Source organism: Ornithodoros turicata, unplaced genomic scaffold (assembly GCF_037126465.1).
Source record: "Ornithodoros turicata isolate Travis unplaced genomic scaffold, ASM3712646v1 Chromosome117, whole genome shotgun sequence".
NCBI classification, from domain to species: Eukaryota; Metazoa; Arthropoda; class Arachnida; order Ixodida; family Argasidae; genus Ornithodoros; species Ornithodoros turicata.
Genome location: NW_026999299.1, coordinates 383273 through 401639, shown reverse-complemented (window position 1 = coordinate 401639; position 18367 = coordinate 383273). Strand labels below are relative to the sequence as shown.

Here is an 18367-nt window from a genome sequence, read left to right as displayed (position 1 = left end):
GGTGAAATAAATTATTATTATTATTATTAAGATCACGTGCATCAAACAGTATGGTATATTCTATATCAGAACAACAGTGGAGACTGTACGCCAATTGAAATATACTCACTCAAAGTGCACATACAGCAGTAAAATTATGAAGTTAAATCATGAAATAGAAACAGTATTAATTTAGGGCCCGACTTTTTCGGGTTTTATTTTTGGCCAAATTCGGGGGGTAAATATCGGGTGATATTTTTCATTCGAAAATTCGGGTGTATTCGGGTTAAATCCCGTTATGGCATATTCTGTCATCAGGAATTCGGGTGTATTCGGGTGATTTTTTTTTTGTTTACTAAAAATTTGTCTTAACATGGAACTAATGTTTAGCAATGTTATCAAACTTTATTTTAATGCTCGCTTATGAGTGTGCCACGCGACCCGGATGTTTTCGGGTAGATTCGGGTTAAACCCGAATTTTACTGATTTCGTTCGGGGGGTAAATATCGGGCGGATACGGGTTTAACCCTAAAAAGTCAGGCCCTAAGAAATTATTTGCTTGTCCCCATGCACCATATTTAAAGGTTGCAAAAGTCCACCTGATCCATGCATCATTCTCTGCAAGGATACCATTTAGTATACTCAGTGATGAGCAAACTTCCTCAAAATTCTACTTAAAGTAAAGTACCAAGCCCTGTTGTTCTTTAAGTGCAGTACAATGTTGCATAGTACAAATGTACTTAAAGTGTGAAGACATTAGCAAAGTACTTTAAAGTGCTCCTCAAGTACAATACAAATTTAGATTGTGTCACTGGTCGCTGAACCGGAACCGAAACAAACCGAAAAACGTTTTTCGGTTCGACACTCTGCCTTTGACTCTGATGCTCCACCTCAGCGCCTCCTCATGAGTGAACACGGACCAGCACAATCGGGAAAATTCTCCCCACTCAGTCCAGGAGGACACGTTGATGAAGACTACACTTGTTTACGTATATATTGTTTACAGTATATTATATATTGTATATAGAAATGATTTTGCAACATATTTTGCGTTTGTAGTGCCGCTTGGGGTACTTGAAAGGAAAGCACAGAAGAAAAATACTGAAATTTAAATGTACTTTAAGTAAAGTACAAGCACTGAAATATGTACGTATAGCAGTAATTGGTACTTCAAGTACATCCCATACAACAGTCTTACTTATTCACACCCTCGCCTCAAAAAACATGGTTCAGGGCAGGGGAGAACACAAGCCAGCACGATCACAAGGACCCCCCCCCCCCCCCCCCCCCCCCCAGTCAGTTCAGGAAGAGGACATATCACACATGTTCACGCATACTGTTCAGCACATCACATCTGCAGTCACATCACCTATTACATCATATCATATATTTCACAGCAACACACACTGTGGAGCTTTAAAAGATCTCATGTAAGCTGCACTCTGCGTAGACGATGTTTCAGATGAAATGCACGCTGAAGCGTTCGAAGGAATAATCTTCTCGCCCGTCTTCGGTGCCTGTAAGACAAAGGTGCTCACGTGATTATCAACCAGTGCAGTACTACACTCTTAAAAAAAAAAAGGGCGTACTTTAACTCCTTTCCTTGCCACATATATCACTCCCTTTTTGAGAGTAACTGTATTCTCTAGTAGGGAGTGATATATGTGGCAAGAAAAAGGAGTTAAAGTACACCCTTTTTTAAGAGTGTAGGTGATCGTCTTCTCAACAACACTTACACTTGCAAACTATAGTGAATGATATCATATAGCTCTATAAACTTAATATTGTAAACATAATTTTCCACACTGTGATTAAATTTTCTGCAGCCTGTCAACAAGCGCAGGTGTAATGGAGACTTCATTCCAAAGTGGAAATGAATAGAGATGACAGCTCCCTTCTTATCAGCTGTGGCCCCGGGGAAAAGAAATATTCGCTTATTTGTCATACCTTGTCATACGATGTCCTTGCTTCACCTGTAGACAAAAGTACAGATATGACTTACATATTTGGTGCGGTAAAAGTGAAGTTTCACGCGAAGTTCGAGGCATGTTATTGTGCGAAAGCACGTGTAGCAACGCAATGCGTGAAGTCCTAAATATCACTTCGGCTGCCTCCTAATTCACACGAATCTGCAGCGAGACGACGACACATCAGAAAGGTAGTTCACACTACATAAATATTGGGTCACTACCTACACCGTAGTTCGGATTTGGTTCCTATGTCCCGCTTGTACCTTCTCTTGGTTCGGCCGGCCTTCAACTGGTTACTTTGAAGATACTGCGCGTGGCACAGTAGCTTGCGTCACAGATTCACAGATATTCACAGTATGAAGAGATGAAAGGATGACACAACTCCGACAACCACCAACAACTGACACATTGACGCCAACTGGCCATGCCGACTTACTTTTCAAAACCTTCAAAACAGACAAGAGTACAGACAAACAGACAGACAAGTTCTGATGCCGATGGTGCTCGGTAAGATATCGCTTCATGTTTCGGTTTTGTTATGATTGCGCATTTTCCATGATACTCCGCTATCAGATGTTCTTTCGAGACTTATCTTGTTGACATGTTTTTATCTACCTGTTTCCTGTAGCCGCAAGGCGGTTTCCGTCGACGGATTCCCTGAATGGAAGTTTTGAGTAATAAAGGGTTGCGGTTGGTTTGGAACGAGGCAGGATGGTCCCTCATATTTGATCGGCGGCATAACAGGTTTCAATACTGATATTTATATATTGTGTGATATTTAACAAAAAAAGGAATTCTACGCTCCAACGGAATTATAGTCAGCGACACAAGGACCACAAGGACCGTGATCGGACCACGGTTTTTCTGGCAGTAACACCGGGTGCACGTACTGAGCGGCGAACGTCGCAACAGGATGCCGAGATTGTTGTCATTCTGTCAGGGGCATTCTAGAGATTAAAACATACACATGGGAAGGTATGCAACTGTTAAAACACTTACATATTATCTATGTGATCAGAATATAATCGGACGAGATTAATTAATGCGGTGTATTCTTGCAACATTTTCGAAAACTTGTGCATGCGTGTGCCGTTTCAGAACTTTATAGCATGACCATTTGCGTCGAGCTTGTACTCGGTGGTTTATATACGAATTTCCGATTAAAAGCACTAGAATGGAGAAATTTCTTCGTCCATATATTTCACTTCACTTTCTACTTTTGCATACATTCTTCAAAATTTCATTCGTCAAAAATTTGGATTTAGTATGAGAGAACTGATGTTCTGAGGCTGGAACAACATAGAAAGGAAAAATCCAGAAGGTGTGGGTTCGAGTCCTACAGCTGGCTAATCTTTTCAGTGACTTCCATCTTTCACTGGATTTAATAATAATAATTGGGTGTTTACGTCGCGAGACAACTGAGATCATGAGCGACGCCACAGCGGTCGGTCTGTGGATTGCTTTTGCCCACCTGAGGGTTCTTTAACGTGCAATGAAAGCTCATCACACGGCACCCCGTATTTAACGTCCCTCGCGGAAGACGGCGTGTCTAAGCAACTTGTACCCTGCCACCAAGTTGCTGGCGTCCTCGGCCGGGTTCGAACCCGCGATCTCGGGATCAGAAGGCGAACACGCTACCGACTTAGCCACCGAGGCCGGTTTTCACTGGATTTAGTTTTTCATACTCTCCAGTCAATAGACCTCTCCGCGTTTGTGAACAAACGACGTCATAGTGTTCGACAGCGCCAGTTGGACTACCCAGTTGAACGCCAGTTGGGGTTGAACTACTCTCGAAGCTAGGTGCAAACAAGGTCGCGCCCGAAAGTCACGGTCTTGAGGGGATTACGATATGGTCCCTGAAAGGGACGCTACCTTCGGTCCTACTTTTCTTTTAATGGGAGGCAGCGAACAAGTGCCCATTCGTGGAACCCCGCCCTCCCCTTCCGATCTGTTTCGGTTTCAAGTCTGTCTACCAACGACACGATGGTGTTTCTCGGGTAGAGCTTTTGTAGCCCTGGAGGCTAAAAACGTTCCAGATGAGAGAACTGATGTTCTGAGGCTGGAACACCATAGAAAGGACAAATACATACAAAGCCAGTAAATCCAGCCGGTAAGCCAGAAGACGTGTGTTCGAGTCCTACAGCTGGCTAACGTTTTCAGTGACTTCCATCTTTCATACTTCCATGAATTGCCTCTTGTAAGCACTTTAGTGGACCTATTTGTGTATTTAGAGTACTGTATTTAAAATACCGCGTTTTAAATATGGTTTACGGTATTTCGGTACCTTACCTAGTATTTTTCTTAGATGTATTTGTACTTTTTTGTGGTATTTTCTACTGAATACTCTAATTACTTTATCGATCTCTTTGTCAAACGTTTCTTTGTCTGGTCTTTTCATTCCCCTGCTTACTTGGGCAGGAAAAATGACCCAAACAGAAATTAAGGATCCGTATGGCAAAAAAAAGACCCACCAGTGGATCTTCTTCCCCTATGGATCTTTTTCCCTCTGTCACGTGACCCTGTTGGAACTTCTTTGCGTTGTACAGTTGGTAGTTCGTATTGAGACTTGGGGCACGCGCGTTTTCATAGCAATGTGCTGTGCAATATTTGTGTAACATTTTCCTTCCTGCTAAGAAGCAAGGTAGGGCCTATATTTATATTTATTTGCCGTATTTTCCGGTGTATAACGCGCGCGTTATACAGTAAAAAAGTGTTCTGAAGAGGTCCTGCGCGTTATCTAACGGTGCGCGTGATACACGGAAATATTTTCCTGCAGAGTTCCTTTTCAGGTCGGTGACGTACAAATTCTATCCTCTTCCAGAGTGTGATGTGGCTTTTCTCCCCATATCTCTCAGGGTCAGTTGACAAAACTGTCGAAAGGGCACTGAACTTCATAAAAGGTTAATGATGCTGCTTAAAGTGACAGTCCGGTCGAAAACATAGGTCTGGGAAACACCGCCTTATGATTTCTAATACTCCTCACGACAACTGTGCAAAAGATTTCAGAAGAAATCGTATCGCACGATTTATAATCGACTTTTTTCTATGCCGCAGTTGGTCCCGAGTAAAGGCCGCAGCGAGCTCTCGCGTGACGTGCATAAGAGCAATGCCGCACGTGACTTGCGCATGCCTGCTTGCGCGATAGTTGATTGTTGCGTGCTAGCATTTGTCCATTATGATGTTTTTGAGTAGCAATCACGCGTTATGTAGACGCGTTATGTCCATGTTTAATGCGTGTGTTGATGTGTCGGACAGATTGCTATCATTCCAATGCACACGTCAGCCAGTGTAGACAGGGGGTGTATAAAATATGATATCGCGGATAGCGCAGGCTTTTCGTGTTTACTGCGTGTTTGGACGGCGGGGCTGCGGCAAAATTTCGTCGTTTAGGCTTATCACGCGCTGAACTGATTCGAACTGTGAAAATATGATATCGCTGATAGCGCAGGCTTTTCGTGTTTACTGCGTGCTTGGACGGCGGGGCTGCGGCAAAATTTCGTCATTTAGGCTTAGCCCGATCACGCGCTCAACTGATTGGAACTGTGAAAATATGATATCGCAGGCTTGTCGTGTGTACTGCGTGTTTGGGAGGGGGGGGGGGGGGTAGGGCTGCTGTTGCAAAATTTCGTCGGTTAGGCTTAGCCCGACCACGCGCTGAAGTGATTGGCACTGTGCCAAAAAGATATCCAGGGTAGCCCAGGTTTTTCGCGTACGTGTTTTGACGAGGGGACTTCGGCGAGATTTCGTCGTTTAGGCTTAGCCCGATCACGCGCTCAACTGATTCGAACTGTGAAAATATGATATCGCTAATAGCGCCCGGTGTTCGTAATTGTTGTACTGCCTTCGCGTCATCGCGTTCCCCTGGTGGCGGCGGTGCTGCGAGCGGCACCACACGGGAGAGATGGCGATCCGATAACCAGGCATCGTCTGCTAGCGCCGAATTTCTATTCCTCTCCGCATTCCTATGAAAGCGCTGTCACGTCTACGCATTTGGAGCTAGCAGGCGACGCGCAGTTATCGGATCGCCATCTCTCGCGTGTGGCGGCGCTCGCAACTCCCCCGTCAGCAGGGGGGAACGGAAGTGATTTGCTTGTCGGTGGTGGTGAGCGCCCTCTCCCTTTGCCGCGGAAACCAGTTATCGCCAGTTGCTCCGGAGAATTGGGGGTGGAAGAGGCGGTCGGGCCAGGTGCAATGTTTCCCGTCAACCGTTCGGTTCTTTCTAACGGGGTGAAAAAATTTCCGCGGTAATTATGACTCTATTGCGGTGAGTGCGTTCTGTTCATGTTTAATGCGTGTGTTGATGTGTCGGACAGATTGCTATCATTCCAATGCACACGTCAGCCAGTGTAGACAGGGGATGTAACCTTTGGCGATGAATCAATTTTTGTGGTGCATGTTACTGGCCTGTTCAGCTCTTTTCTGTAAAGGAAAGAGCGTGTTAATAATGACTTCTCTGCTACTCTCAGTATGGCGGTGAGTGGATCGCGTTACGACTGATATAGTGCAAGAAAATTTCATTGAATTGTCGAAATCGCCCGCGTCGTTGAATTAGAAGCCGACCCCACTGCGTACGTTAACCTTGGACACACTGCTAGGAGTACGTCTGATCGTTCCTTTCTTTCCCATGTATCATCATATTTAGGACGCGTGCCTGGGAGGGGGACAGCCCGCGGGTTTTTCCGAAAAATAGGCTGAACCAGGGCGCGTGATTAGAGATGTGGTGTTAGCAATGGCGGAGAGTGTTCATATTTTACACGCATGCCAGGGAGGGACGGGTCAACGCGAGAGTGATTGCATCTGTGAAAAGAAAAGATGTCGCGGATAGCGCAGGCTTTTCGTGTGTACTGCGTGTTTGGGGGGGGGGGGGTAGGGCTGCTGTTGCAAAATTTCGTCGGTTAGGCTTAGCCCGACCACGCGCTGAAATGATTGGCACTGTGCCAAAAAGATATCGAGGGTAGCCCAGGTTTTTCGTGTACGTGTTTTGACGAGTGGACTTCGGCCAGATTTCGTCGTTTAGAATTAGAAGCCGACCCCACTGCGTACGTTAACGTTGGACACACAGCTAGGAATACTTCTGATTGTTCCTTTCTTTCCCAGGCATCTTTTGACGAGAGACGGAACCCTAGTTCACAGACGTGAACTAATGCCCAGAGGAGTGTTCAGAGGGAGGATGACCTGCTACGTGTGGCGTGTTGGCTCGGTAAGTGTCTCGTGTTCATATTTATGGCGGGCGTCGTTAGAGATCCCTCGTTAGAACGTATTCGTGATTAGAGATGTGGCGTTAGCAATGGCGGAGAGTGTTCATATTTACGACGCTTTTCTGGGAGGGGGCAGGCGGCGGGTTTTCTTGAAAAAAATAGGCTGAACCAGGGCGCGTGATTAGAGAGTGGTGTTAGCAATGGCTCTAAGCCCGGAGTGTTCATATTGACGACGCGTGTCTGAGAGGGAAGCAGGCGACGGGTTTTCCCGATAAAAAAGGGGCTTAGCTCGAGTGCCTGGGCGGGTGATTAGAGATGTGGTGTTAGCAATGGCGGAAAGCACAGTGTTTATATTTTTCATGTATGCCAGGGAGGGAAGGGGCCACGCGAGAGTGATTGCAACTGTGAAAAGAAAAGATATCGCGAATAGCGCAGGCTTTTCGTGTTTACTGCGTGTTTGGACGGCGGGGCTGCGGCAAAATTTCGTCGTTTAGGCTGAGCCCGATCACGCGCTCAACTGATTCGAACTGTGAAAATATGATATCGCGGATAGCGCAGGCTTTTCGTGTTTACTGCGTGTTTGGACGGCGGGGCTGCGGCAAAATTTCGTCGGTTAGGCTTATCACGCGCTGAACTGATTCGGACTGTGAAAATATGATATCGCAGGCTTGTCGTGTGTACTGCGTGTTTGGGAGGGGGGGGGGTAGGGCTGCTGTTGCAAAATTTCGTCGGTTAGGCTTAGCCCGACCACGCGCTGAAGTGATTGGCACTGTGCCAAAAAGATATCCAGGGTAGCCCAGGTTTTTCGCGTACGTGTTTTGACGAGGGGACTTCGGCGAGATTTCGTCGTTTAGGCTTAGCCCGATCACGCGCTCAACTGATTCGAACTGTGAAAATATGATATTGCTAATAGCGCCCGGTGTTCGTAATTGCTGTACTGCCTTCGCGTCATCGCGTTCCCCTGGTGGCGGCGGGGCTGCAAGCGGCAGCACACGGGTGGCAATCCGATAACCAGGCATCGTCTGCTAGCGCCGAATTTCCATTCCTCTCCGCATTCCTAGGAAAGCGCTGCCACGTCTACGCATTTGGAGCCAGCAGACGACGCACGGTTATCGGATCGCCATCTCTCGCGTGTGGCGGCGCTCGCAACTTCCCCGTTACCAGGGGAACGGAAGCGATTTGCTTGTCGGTGGTGGTGAGCGCCCTCTCCCTTTGCCGCGGAAACCAGTTATCGCCAGTTGCTCCGGAGAATTGGGGCTGGAAGAGGCGGTCGGGCCAGGTGCAGTGTTTCCCGTCAACCGTTCGGTTCTTTCTAACGGGGTGAAAAAATTTCCGCGGTAATTATGACTCTATTGCGGTGAGTGCGTTCTGTTCATGTTTAATGCGTGTGTTGATGTGTCGGACAGATTGCCATCATTCCAATGCACACGTCAGCCAGTGTAGACAGGGGATGTAACCTTTGGCGATGAATCAATTTTTGTGGTGCATGTTACTGGCCTGTTCAGCTCTTTTCTGTAAAGGAAAGAGCGTGTTAATAATGACTTCTCTGCTACTCTCAGTATGGCGGTGAGTGGATCGCGTTACGACTGATATAGTGCAAGAAAATTTCATTGAATTGTCGAAATCGCCCGCGTCGTTGAATTAGAAGCCGACCCCACTGCGTACGTTAACCTTGGACACACTGCTAGGAGTACGTCTGATCGTTCCTTTCTTTCCCATGTATCATCATATTTAGGACGCGTGCCTGGGAGGGGGACAGCCCGCGGGTTTTTCCGAAAAATAGGCTGAACCAGGGCGCGTGATTAGAGATGTGGTGTTAGCAATGGCGGAGAGTGTTCATATTTTACACGCATGCCAGGGAGGGACGGGTCAACGCGAGAGTGATTGCATCTGTGAAAAGAAAAGATGTCGCGGATAGCGCAGGCTTTTCGTGTGTACTGCGTGTTTGGGGGGGGGGGGGGTAGGGCTGCTGTTGCAAAATTTCGTCGGTTAGGCTTAGCCCGACCACGCGCTGAAATGATTGGCACTGTGCCAAAAAGATATCGAGGGTAGCCCAGGTTTTTCGTGTACGTGTTTTGACGAGTGGACTTCGGCCAGATTTCGTCGTTTAGAATTAGAAGCCGACCCCACTGCGTACGTTAACGTTGGACACACAGCTAGGAATACTTCTGATTGTTCCTTTCTTTCCCAGGCATCTTTTGACGAGAGACGGAACCCTAGTTCACAGACGTGAACTAATGCCCAGAGGAGTGTTCAGAGGGAGGATGACCTGCTACGTGTGGCGTGTTGGCTCGGTAAGTGTCTCGTGTTCATATTTATGGCGGGCGTCGTTAGAGATCCCTCGTTAGAACGTATTCGTGATTAGAGATGTGGCGTTAGCAATGGCGGAGAGTGTTCATATTTACGACGCTTTTCTGGGAGGGGGCAGGCGGCGGGTTTTCTTGAAAAAAATAGGCTGAACCAGGGCGCGTGATTAGAGAGTGGTGTTAGCAATGGCTCTAAGCCCGGAGTGTTCATATTGACGACGCGTGTCTGAGAGGGAAGCAGGCGACGGGTTTTCCCGATAAAAAAGGGGCTTAGCTCGAGTGCCTGGGCGGGTGATTAGAGATGTGGTGTTAGCAATGGCGGAAAGCACAGTGTTTATATTTTTCATGTATGCCAGGGAGGGAAGGGGCCACGCGAGAGTGATTGCAACTGTGAAAAGAAAAGATATCGCGAATAGCGCAGGCTTTTCGTGTTTACTGCGTGTTTGGACGGCGGGGCTGCGGCAAAATTTCGTCGTTTAGGCTGAGCCCGATCACGCGCTCAACTGATTCGAACTGTGAAAATATGATATCGCGGATAGCGCAGGCTTTTCGTGTTTACTGCGTGTTTGGACGGCGGGGCTGCGGCAAAATTTCGTCGGTTAGGCTTATCACGCGCTGAACTGATTCGGACTGTGAAATATGATATCGCAGGCTTGTCGTGTGTACTGCGTGTTTGGGAGGGGGGGGGGTAGGGCTGCTGTTGCAAAATTTCGTCGGTTAGGCTTAGCCCGACCACGCGCTGAAGTGATTGGCACTGTGCCAAAAAGATATCCAGGGTAGCCCAGGTTTTTCGCGTACGTGTTTTGACGAGGGGACTTCGGCGAGATTTCGTCGTTTAGGCTAGCCCGATCACGCGCTCAACTGATTCGAACTGTGAAAATATGATATTGCTAATAGCGCCCGGTGTTCGTAATTGCTGTACTGCCTTCGCGTCATCGCGTTCCCCTGGTGGCGGCGGGGCTGCAAGCGGCAGCACACGGGTGGCAATCCGATAACCAGGCATCGTCTGCTAGCGCCGAATTTCTATTCCTCTCCGCATTCCTATGAAAGCGCTGTCACGTCTACGCATTTGGAGCTAGCAGACGACGCGCAGTTATCGGATCGCCATCTCTCGCGTGTGGCGGCGCTCGCAACTCCCCCGTCAGCAGGGGGGAACGGAAGTGATTTGCTTGTCGGTGGTGGTGAGCGCCCTCTCCCTTTGCCGCGGAAACCAGTTATCGCCAGTTGCTCCGGAGAATTGGGGGTGGAAGAGGCGGTCGGGCCAGGTGCAATGTTTCCCGTCAACCGTTCGGTTCTTTCTAACGGGGTGAAAAAATTTCCGCGGTAATTATGACTCTATTGCGGTGAGTGCGTTCTGTTCATGTTTAATGCGTGTGTTGATGTGTCGGACAGATTGCTATCATTCCAATGCACACGTCAGCCAGTGTAGACAGGGGATGTAACCTTTGGCGATGAATCAATTTTTGTGGTGCATGTTACTGGCCTGTTCAGCTCTTTTCTGTAAAGGAAAGAGCGTGTTAATAATGACTTCTCTGCTACTCTCAGTATGGCGGTGAGTGGATCGCGTTACGACTGATATAGTGCAAGAAAATTTCATTGAATTGTCGAAATCGCCCGCGTCGTTGAATTAGAAGCCGACCCCACTGCGTACGTTAACCTTGGACACACTGCTAGGAGTACGTCTGATCGTTCCTTTCTTTCCCATGTATCATCATATTTAGGACGCGTGCCTGGGAGGGGGACAGCCCGCGGGTTTTTCCGAAAAATAGGCTGAACCAGGGCGCGTGATTAGAGATGTGGTGTTAGCAATGGCGGAGAGTGTTCATATTTTACACGCATGCCAGGGAGGGACGGGTCAACGCGAGAGTGATTGCATCTGTGAAAAGAAAAGATGTCGCGGATAGCGCAGGCTTTTCGTGTGTACTGCGTGTTTGGGGGGGGGGGGGGGTAGGGCTGCTGTTGCAAAATTTCGTCGGTTAGGCTTAGCCCGACCACGCGCTGAAATGATTGGCACTGTGCCAAAAAGATATCGAGGGTAGCCCAGGTTTTTCGTGTACGTGTTTTGACGAGTGGACTTCGGCCAGATTTCGTCGTTTAGAATTAGAAGCCGACCCCACTGCGTACGTTAACGTTGGACACACAGCTAGGAATACTTCTGATTGTTCCTTTCTTTCCCAGGCATCTTTTGACGAGAGACGGAACCCTAGTTCACAGACGTGAACTAATGCCCAGAGGAGTGTTCAGAGGGAGGATGACCTGCTACGTGTGGCGTGTTGGCTCGGTAAGTGTCTCGTGTTCATATTTATGGCGGGCGTCGTTAGAGATCCCTCGTTAGAACGTATTCGTGATTAGAGATGTGGCGTTAGCAATGGCGGAGAGTGTTCATATTTACGACGCTTTTCTGGGAGGGGGCAGGCGGCGGGTTTTCTTGAAAAAAATAGGCTGAACCAGGGCGCGTGATTAGAGAGTGGTGTTAGCAATGGCTCTAAGCCCGGAGTGTTCATATTGACGACGCGTGTCTGAGAGGGAAGCAGGCGACGGGTTTTCCCGATAAAAAAGGGGCTTAGCTCGAGTGCCTGGGCGGGTGATTAGAGATGTGGTGTTAGCAATGGCGGAAAGCACAGTGTTTATATTTTTCATGTATGCCAGGGAGGGAAGGGGCCACGCGAGAGTGATTGCAACTGTGAAAAGAAAAGATATCGCGAATAGCGCAGGCTTTTCGTGTTTACTGCGTGTTTGGACGGCGGGGCTGCGGCAAAATTTCGTCGTTTAGGCTGAGCCCGATCACGCGCTCAACTGATTCGAACTGTGAAAATATGATATCGCGGATAGCGCAGGCTTTTCGTGTTTACTGCGTGTTTGGACGGCGGGGCTGCGGCAAAATTTCGTCGGTTAGGCTTATCACGCGCTGAACTGATTCGGACTGTGAAAATATGATATCGCAGGCTTGTCGTGTGTACTGCGTGTTTGGGAGGGGGGGGGGGGTAGGGCTGCTGTTGCAAAATTTCGTCGGTTAGGCTTAGCCCGACCACGCGCTGAAGTGATTGGCACTGTGCCAAAAAGATATCCAGGGTAGCCCAGGTTTTTCGCGTACGTGTTTTGACGAGGGGACTTCGGCGAGATTTCGTCGTTTAGGCTTAGCCCGATCACGCGCTCAACTGATTCGAACTGTGAAAATATGATATTGCTAATAGCGCCCGGTGTTCGTAATTGCTGTACTGCCTTCGCGTCATCGCGTTCCCCTGGTGGCGGCGGGGCTGCAAGCGGCAGCACACGGGTGGCAATCCGATAACCAGGCATCGTCTGCTAGCGCCGAATTTCTATTCCTCTCCGCATTCCTATGAAAGCGCTGTCACGTCTACGCATTTGGAGCTAGCAGACGACGCGCAGTTATCGGATCGCCATCTCTCGCGTGTGGCGGCGCTCGCAACTCCCCCGTCAGCAGGGGGGAACGGAAGTGATTTGCTTGTCGGTGGTGGTGAGCGCCCTCTCCCTTTGCCGCGGAAACCAGTTATCGCCAGTTGCTCCGGAGAATTGGGGGTGGAAGAGGCGGTCGGGCCAGGTGCAATGTTTCCCGTCAACCGTTCGGTTCTTTCTAACGGGGTGAAAAAATTTCCGCGGTAATTATGACTCTATTGCGGTGAGTGCGTTCTGTTCATGTTTAATGCGTGTGTTGATGTGTCGGACAGATTGCTATCATTCCAATGCACACGTCAGCCAGTGTAGACAGGGGATGTAACCTTTGGCGATGAATCAATTTTTGTGGTGCATGTTACTGGCCTGTTCAGCTCTTTTCTGTAAAGGAAAGAGCGTGTTAATAATGACTTCTCTGCTACTCTCAGTATGGCGGTGAGTGGATCGCGTTACGACTGATATAGTGCAAGAAAATTTCATTGAATTGTCGAAATCGCCCGCGTCGTTGAATTAGAAGCCGACCCCACTGCGTACGTTAACCTTGGACACACTGCTAGGAGTACGTCTGATCGTTCCTTTCTTTCCCATGTATCATCATATTTAGGACGCGTGCCTGGGAGGGGGACAGCCCGCGGGTTTTTCCGAAAAATAGGCTGAACCAGGGCGCGTGATTAGAGATGTGGTGTTAGCAATGGCGGAGAGTGTTCATATTTTACACGCATGCCAGGGAGGGACGGGTCAACGCGAGAGTGATTGCATCTGTGAAAAGAAAAGATGTCGCGGATAGCGCAGGCTTTTCGTGTGTACTGCGTGTTTGGGGGGGGGGGGGGGGTAGGGCTGCTGTTGCAAAATTTCGTCGGTTAGGCTTAGCCCGACCACGCGCTGAAATGATTGGCACTGTGCCAAAAAGATATCGAGGGTAGCCCAGGTTTTTCGTGTACGTGTTTTGACGAGTGGACTTCGGCCAGATTTCGTCGTTTAGAATTAGAAGCCGACCCCACTGCGTACGTTAACGTTGGACACACAGCTAGGAATACTTCTGATTGTTCCTTTCTTTCCCAGGCATCTTTTGACGAGAGACGGAACCCTAGTTCACAGACGTGAACTAATGCCCAGAGGAGTGTTCAGAGGGAGGATGACCTGCTACGTGTGGCGTGTTGGCTCGGTAAGTGTCTCGTGTTCATATTTATGGCGGGCGTCGTTAGAGATCCCTCGTTAGAACGTATTCGTGATTAGAGATGTGGCGTTAGCAATGGCGGAGAGTGTTCATATTTACGACGCTTTTCTGGGAGGGGGCAGGCGGCGGGTTTTCTTGAAAAAAATAGGCTGAACCAGGGCGCGTGATTAGAGAGTGGTGTTAGCAATGGCTCTAAGCCCGGAGTGTTCATATTGACGACGCGTGTCTGAGAGGGAAGCAGGCGACGGGTTTTCCCGATAAAAAAGGGGCTTAGCTCGAGTGCCTGGGCGGGTGATTAGAGATGTGGTGTTAGCAATGGCGGAAAGCACAGTGTTTATATTTTTCATGTATGCCAGGGAGGGAAGGGGCCACGCGAGAGTGATTGCAACTGTGAAAAGAAAAGATATCGCGAATAGCGCAGGCTTTTCGTGTTTACTGCGTGTTTGGACGGCGGGGCTGCGGCAAAATTTCGTCGTTTAGGCTGAGCCCGATCACGCGCTCAACTGATTCGAACTGTGAAAATATGATATCGCGGATAGCGCAGGCTTTTCGTGTTTACTGCGTGTTTGGACGGCGGGGCTGCGGCAAAATTTCGTCGGTTAGGCTTATCACGCGCTGAACTGATTCGGACTGTGAAAATATGATATCGCAGGCTTGTCGTGTGTACTGCGTGTTTGGGAGGGGGGGGGGTAGGGCTGCTGTTGCAAAATTTCGTCGGTTAGGCTTAGCCCGACCACGCGCTGAAGTGATTGGCACTGTGCCAAAAAGATATCCAGGGTAGCCCAGGTTTTTCGCGTACGTGTTTTGACGAGGGGACTTCGGCGAGATTTCGTCGTTTAGGCTTAGCCCGATCACGCGCTCAACTGATTCGAACTGTGAAAATATGATATTGCTAATAGCGCCCGGTGTTCGTAATTGCTGTACTGCCTTCGCGTCATCGCGTTCCCCTGGTGGCGGCGGGGCTGCAAGCGGCAGCACACGGGTGGCAATCCGATAACCAGGCATCGTCTGCTAGCGCCGAATTTCCATTCCTCTCCGCATTCCTAGGAAAGCGCTGCCACGTCTACGCATTTGGAGCCAGCAGACGACGCACGGTTATCGGATCGCCATCTCTCGCGTGTGGCGGCGCTCGCAACTTCCCCGTTACCAGGGGAACGGAAGCGATTTGCTTGTCGGTGGTGGTGAGCGCCCTCTCCCTTTGCCGCGGAAACCAGTTATCGCCAGTTGCTCCGGAGAATTGGGGCTGGAAGAGGCGGTCGGGCCAGGTGCAGTGTTTCCCGTCAACCGTTCGGTTCTTTCTAACGGGGTGAAAAAATTTCCGCGGTAATTATGACTCTATTGCGGTGAGTGCGTTCTGATCATGTTTAATGTTAATCTGTTCATGGACGTTCGTGGAATGTGGAAAAAGTGGGACAAAGCATAGTCGCCAGGACATACATGCGATGTCTACGGGCTCTCTGCAATGATCCATGGGATAAGGCCATTAACCATTAAGGCCTCTGGCTGTTGGCAGGTACCGAACAAAAAATAAACTCACTTAAAATAAACTCACTTATAGATATCCAAACATCCAATTTGGGATATCAGCTGGACATCTCCTGGACGTCTATGGTTTACCGGGGTCTTTTACCACCAATTGCCTGGGATCGCACTGTGGGACACTATGACCACCACTGACGTTCTACCTTATTCAGGCGAATGGACTGACTCTCATTCGAGTGGTATCTGCGACTGCTCTCTTTCTCTGTTAAGGGCAACCTCCATGGAGCGAATTTTTTGCAACGAAGTTTGCGCGGCAGACTGGCACGCGCGTCCGCCGCCAGTTTTTCGCCGTCAACAGCTCCATGGAGCGAAAAACCAGCGGACGGCTCATGCTGTGATGTCACTGTTGCCAGGGTATAAGGTGAAAGTTTAGTGAAATCAGTTGCTCGAAAAATTGTATTTAATGTCACAAATTTTGCAACTAAATGCAACAACTGTCTGAAAAGGTGCGCCCGGTAACGTATCGAAAGGCATATTCACTACTGCGACAGGAAAACATGTTTCTTGGCAGAGTGCCTCACGTTCTAACAATGCAGATGGCGAAACAGCGAGCAGACGACAGCACCCAGTTGCAAGAAGAGGACGATGACGATGATTCACGAGAGCAGACGACCACGTGCAGACGATCTGGCGTAGATTCGTAGCGGAAGAGCACTTTGATTGGTTCATCTGCAGTTGACGCTTCCGGAATCGCGGACGCTGGGCGAAAATATCTGGCATGGGCAGATCGGCGGCGGACGCTCGCGCAGGGCGTCCGACGCTGAGCGAAGTTCGCAGCTTTTTCGCTGTACATTCGCTGCATGGAGGTTGCCCTTTATCCAGTTGGAGAGGAAGCGCAGCTACCGATGTGAAAGATGTTTGGTAGGCCAAGGTTCCCAATAACGTTACGATTAGCCTTGGCACGGGAGCTCGCGGCGATCCTTGGTCAGGTTGCGCATTAATTGTGCGTTATGGAATAGGGCCGAGACTAGGGCCCCCAAACCTTGGAGCGGCCTGTCCATCTGAATATCTTGTACTACTGTACTCTCGTACAAACCCCATCCGGCCGGGCCTGGAGCGTCAGAAGAACTTTGCTCCCCACTCCAGGTTCGCCTTGACCTCCGATGTGAGCGTAACCATGCTCTCGTAAGAACCCTGATCCAGAGCTTGGTTTACGAGAGGTTTTAGAGACATTGGGTGACTATGTGAAAGAGCTTTGATAGCGCGCATGCAGCAAAAACGGTTTTCATCCTTCCCTTTCCAGTGATCCAGATGCTGAACTGACTGCATCCCACTGACGTACCCTGTCGGCAACAAAAGTATCATGCAGCATCGAGCTAGGGTCACAATAAATAGGGATACAGAGTATCGCATTCCTTTTCTTCGCCGGAGCCGCCGTTCGGTGTCCGCGATTGGGCCGATCGTGTCACGTGGTTTCTCCTTCCAAGAACGCGCCGTTCATGTTGGGTCACCACCACGCAAAACCGATTTCCTGGGTTGCGAGCTGGATCGACTGCGCATTCTTCTTCACCTGAGAAGGGGGAGATGGGCGTCCCATTGCTAGGCGACGCAGCCGCGCCTGATACAAAATGTCGGACTCGCTGGTCGTCGGCGTGGCTGAGTGTCGCTGCTCTGCTCCCTGTTTTGTGACTCTACATCGAGCTGCTGCAGCGTGCCGCTTAGGGTCGTCATCTTGGATCGGGAGCCCATCGAGTGTCTTCCAATGTCCACTCCTGGGATGTCATTAAAGTGCCACTACCAACTATACGAACATAATCTCGTGCCTTCAAAATCCTATCAGTTATGTTGCTGAAAAATTCTTGTCACACTTTACATTCCTGCAAAATATTTTGGCACTACGTGAGCCGAAAGCTAGAGAAAATGGTTATTATTAAGGACTCTGACGTCATGCTAGGCTCTAACGGAGCGCCTGGCTCTTATCTGGCAACGTTGTTGCACTTCGCGTCCTCCGGAGGGCGCACTTTCTGCACTCAGAGGAGCCCCACGTGACATATCCTCCGACCGCTCCGACCATCGTGAAAACACAAAGGAGGGAGAAAACATCTCTCCCATCTTTCAATCAGCGTCGCGTGACTTCCCCATGTGAACCTCCCCAGACGCCGGCGTCGTTGCTAGGAGACAAGTGCCCTCTCCAAAACATGACATCATTGCAATTCGTGGGCATTTATGATTACTGCACCCGCTCCTCGTGTCATCGAAACTTGTGGAGGCTCAGCAGATCTTGAAAAGCTGACGGAAATGCACAGGATTCGTACAGGATTGAAATTGTGCCTATAGAATCCTTGAGGCACCGATTTTTTTCATGGACTAAATAAGATTAACTCTGTTTTCCAGAGTCCGGAGCAGTATTTAACAAATTGTAATGGATTCAACGACAGATGCTCGTGACACAAAAGGTAATTTTCGGGAGTTTGGTTATAAGTTGAAAGATGAAAGTCACTGAAAGAGTGAGCCAGCTGTAGGACTCGAACCCACATCTTCACAATTTGAGGCTTTGTTCGTATTTGTCCTTTCTATGTTCTTCCAGCCTTAGAACATCTGTTCTCTCATGTTGGTTATAAGTTGTTACATCTTGCAGATTATACACATATATGTATTTTTAAGTTCTTCGGGTTGATTGATTTATTTATTTCATCAGTTTTGCAAAATAAGTAAAAATAGATCAGTGTTTGTCACGGTAATAATGAAAGAAAGGGGAATAATTTATTCGTCGAAAGAAACCCTGGTTGGCAGTTTAGAGCCTGCGTGGTGCCATAATGCATGACACCTACAGTGTATTGA

General features: G+C 48.9%; 1 long non-coding RNA gene across 1 annotated transcript; it reads right to left on the bottom strand.

The window, feature by feature from the left end:
• Positions 1-1274: 1274 nt before the first annotated feature.
• Positions 1275-2405, bottom strand: LOC135371601 (uncharacterized). The gene is made up of 3 exons (XR_010415657.1): positions 2175-2405; positions 1927-1952; positions 1275-1496 (listed from the first exon to the last, which is right to left on the bottom strand). It is a non-coding gene; the product is annotated as an uncharacterized LOC135371601 (long non-coding RNA).
• Between the last annotated feature and the right edge of the window lie 15962 nt (positions 2406-18367).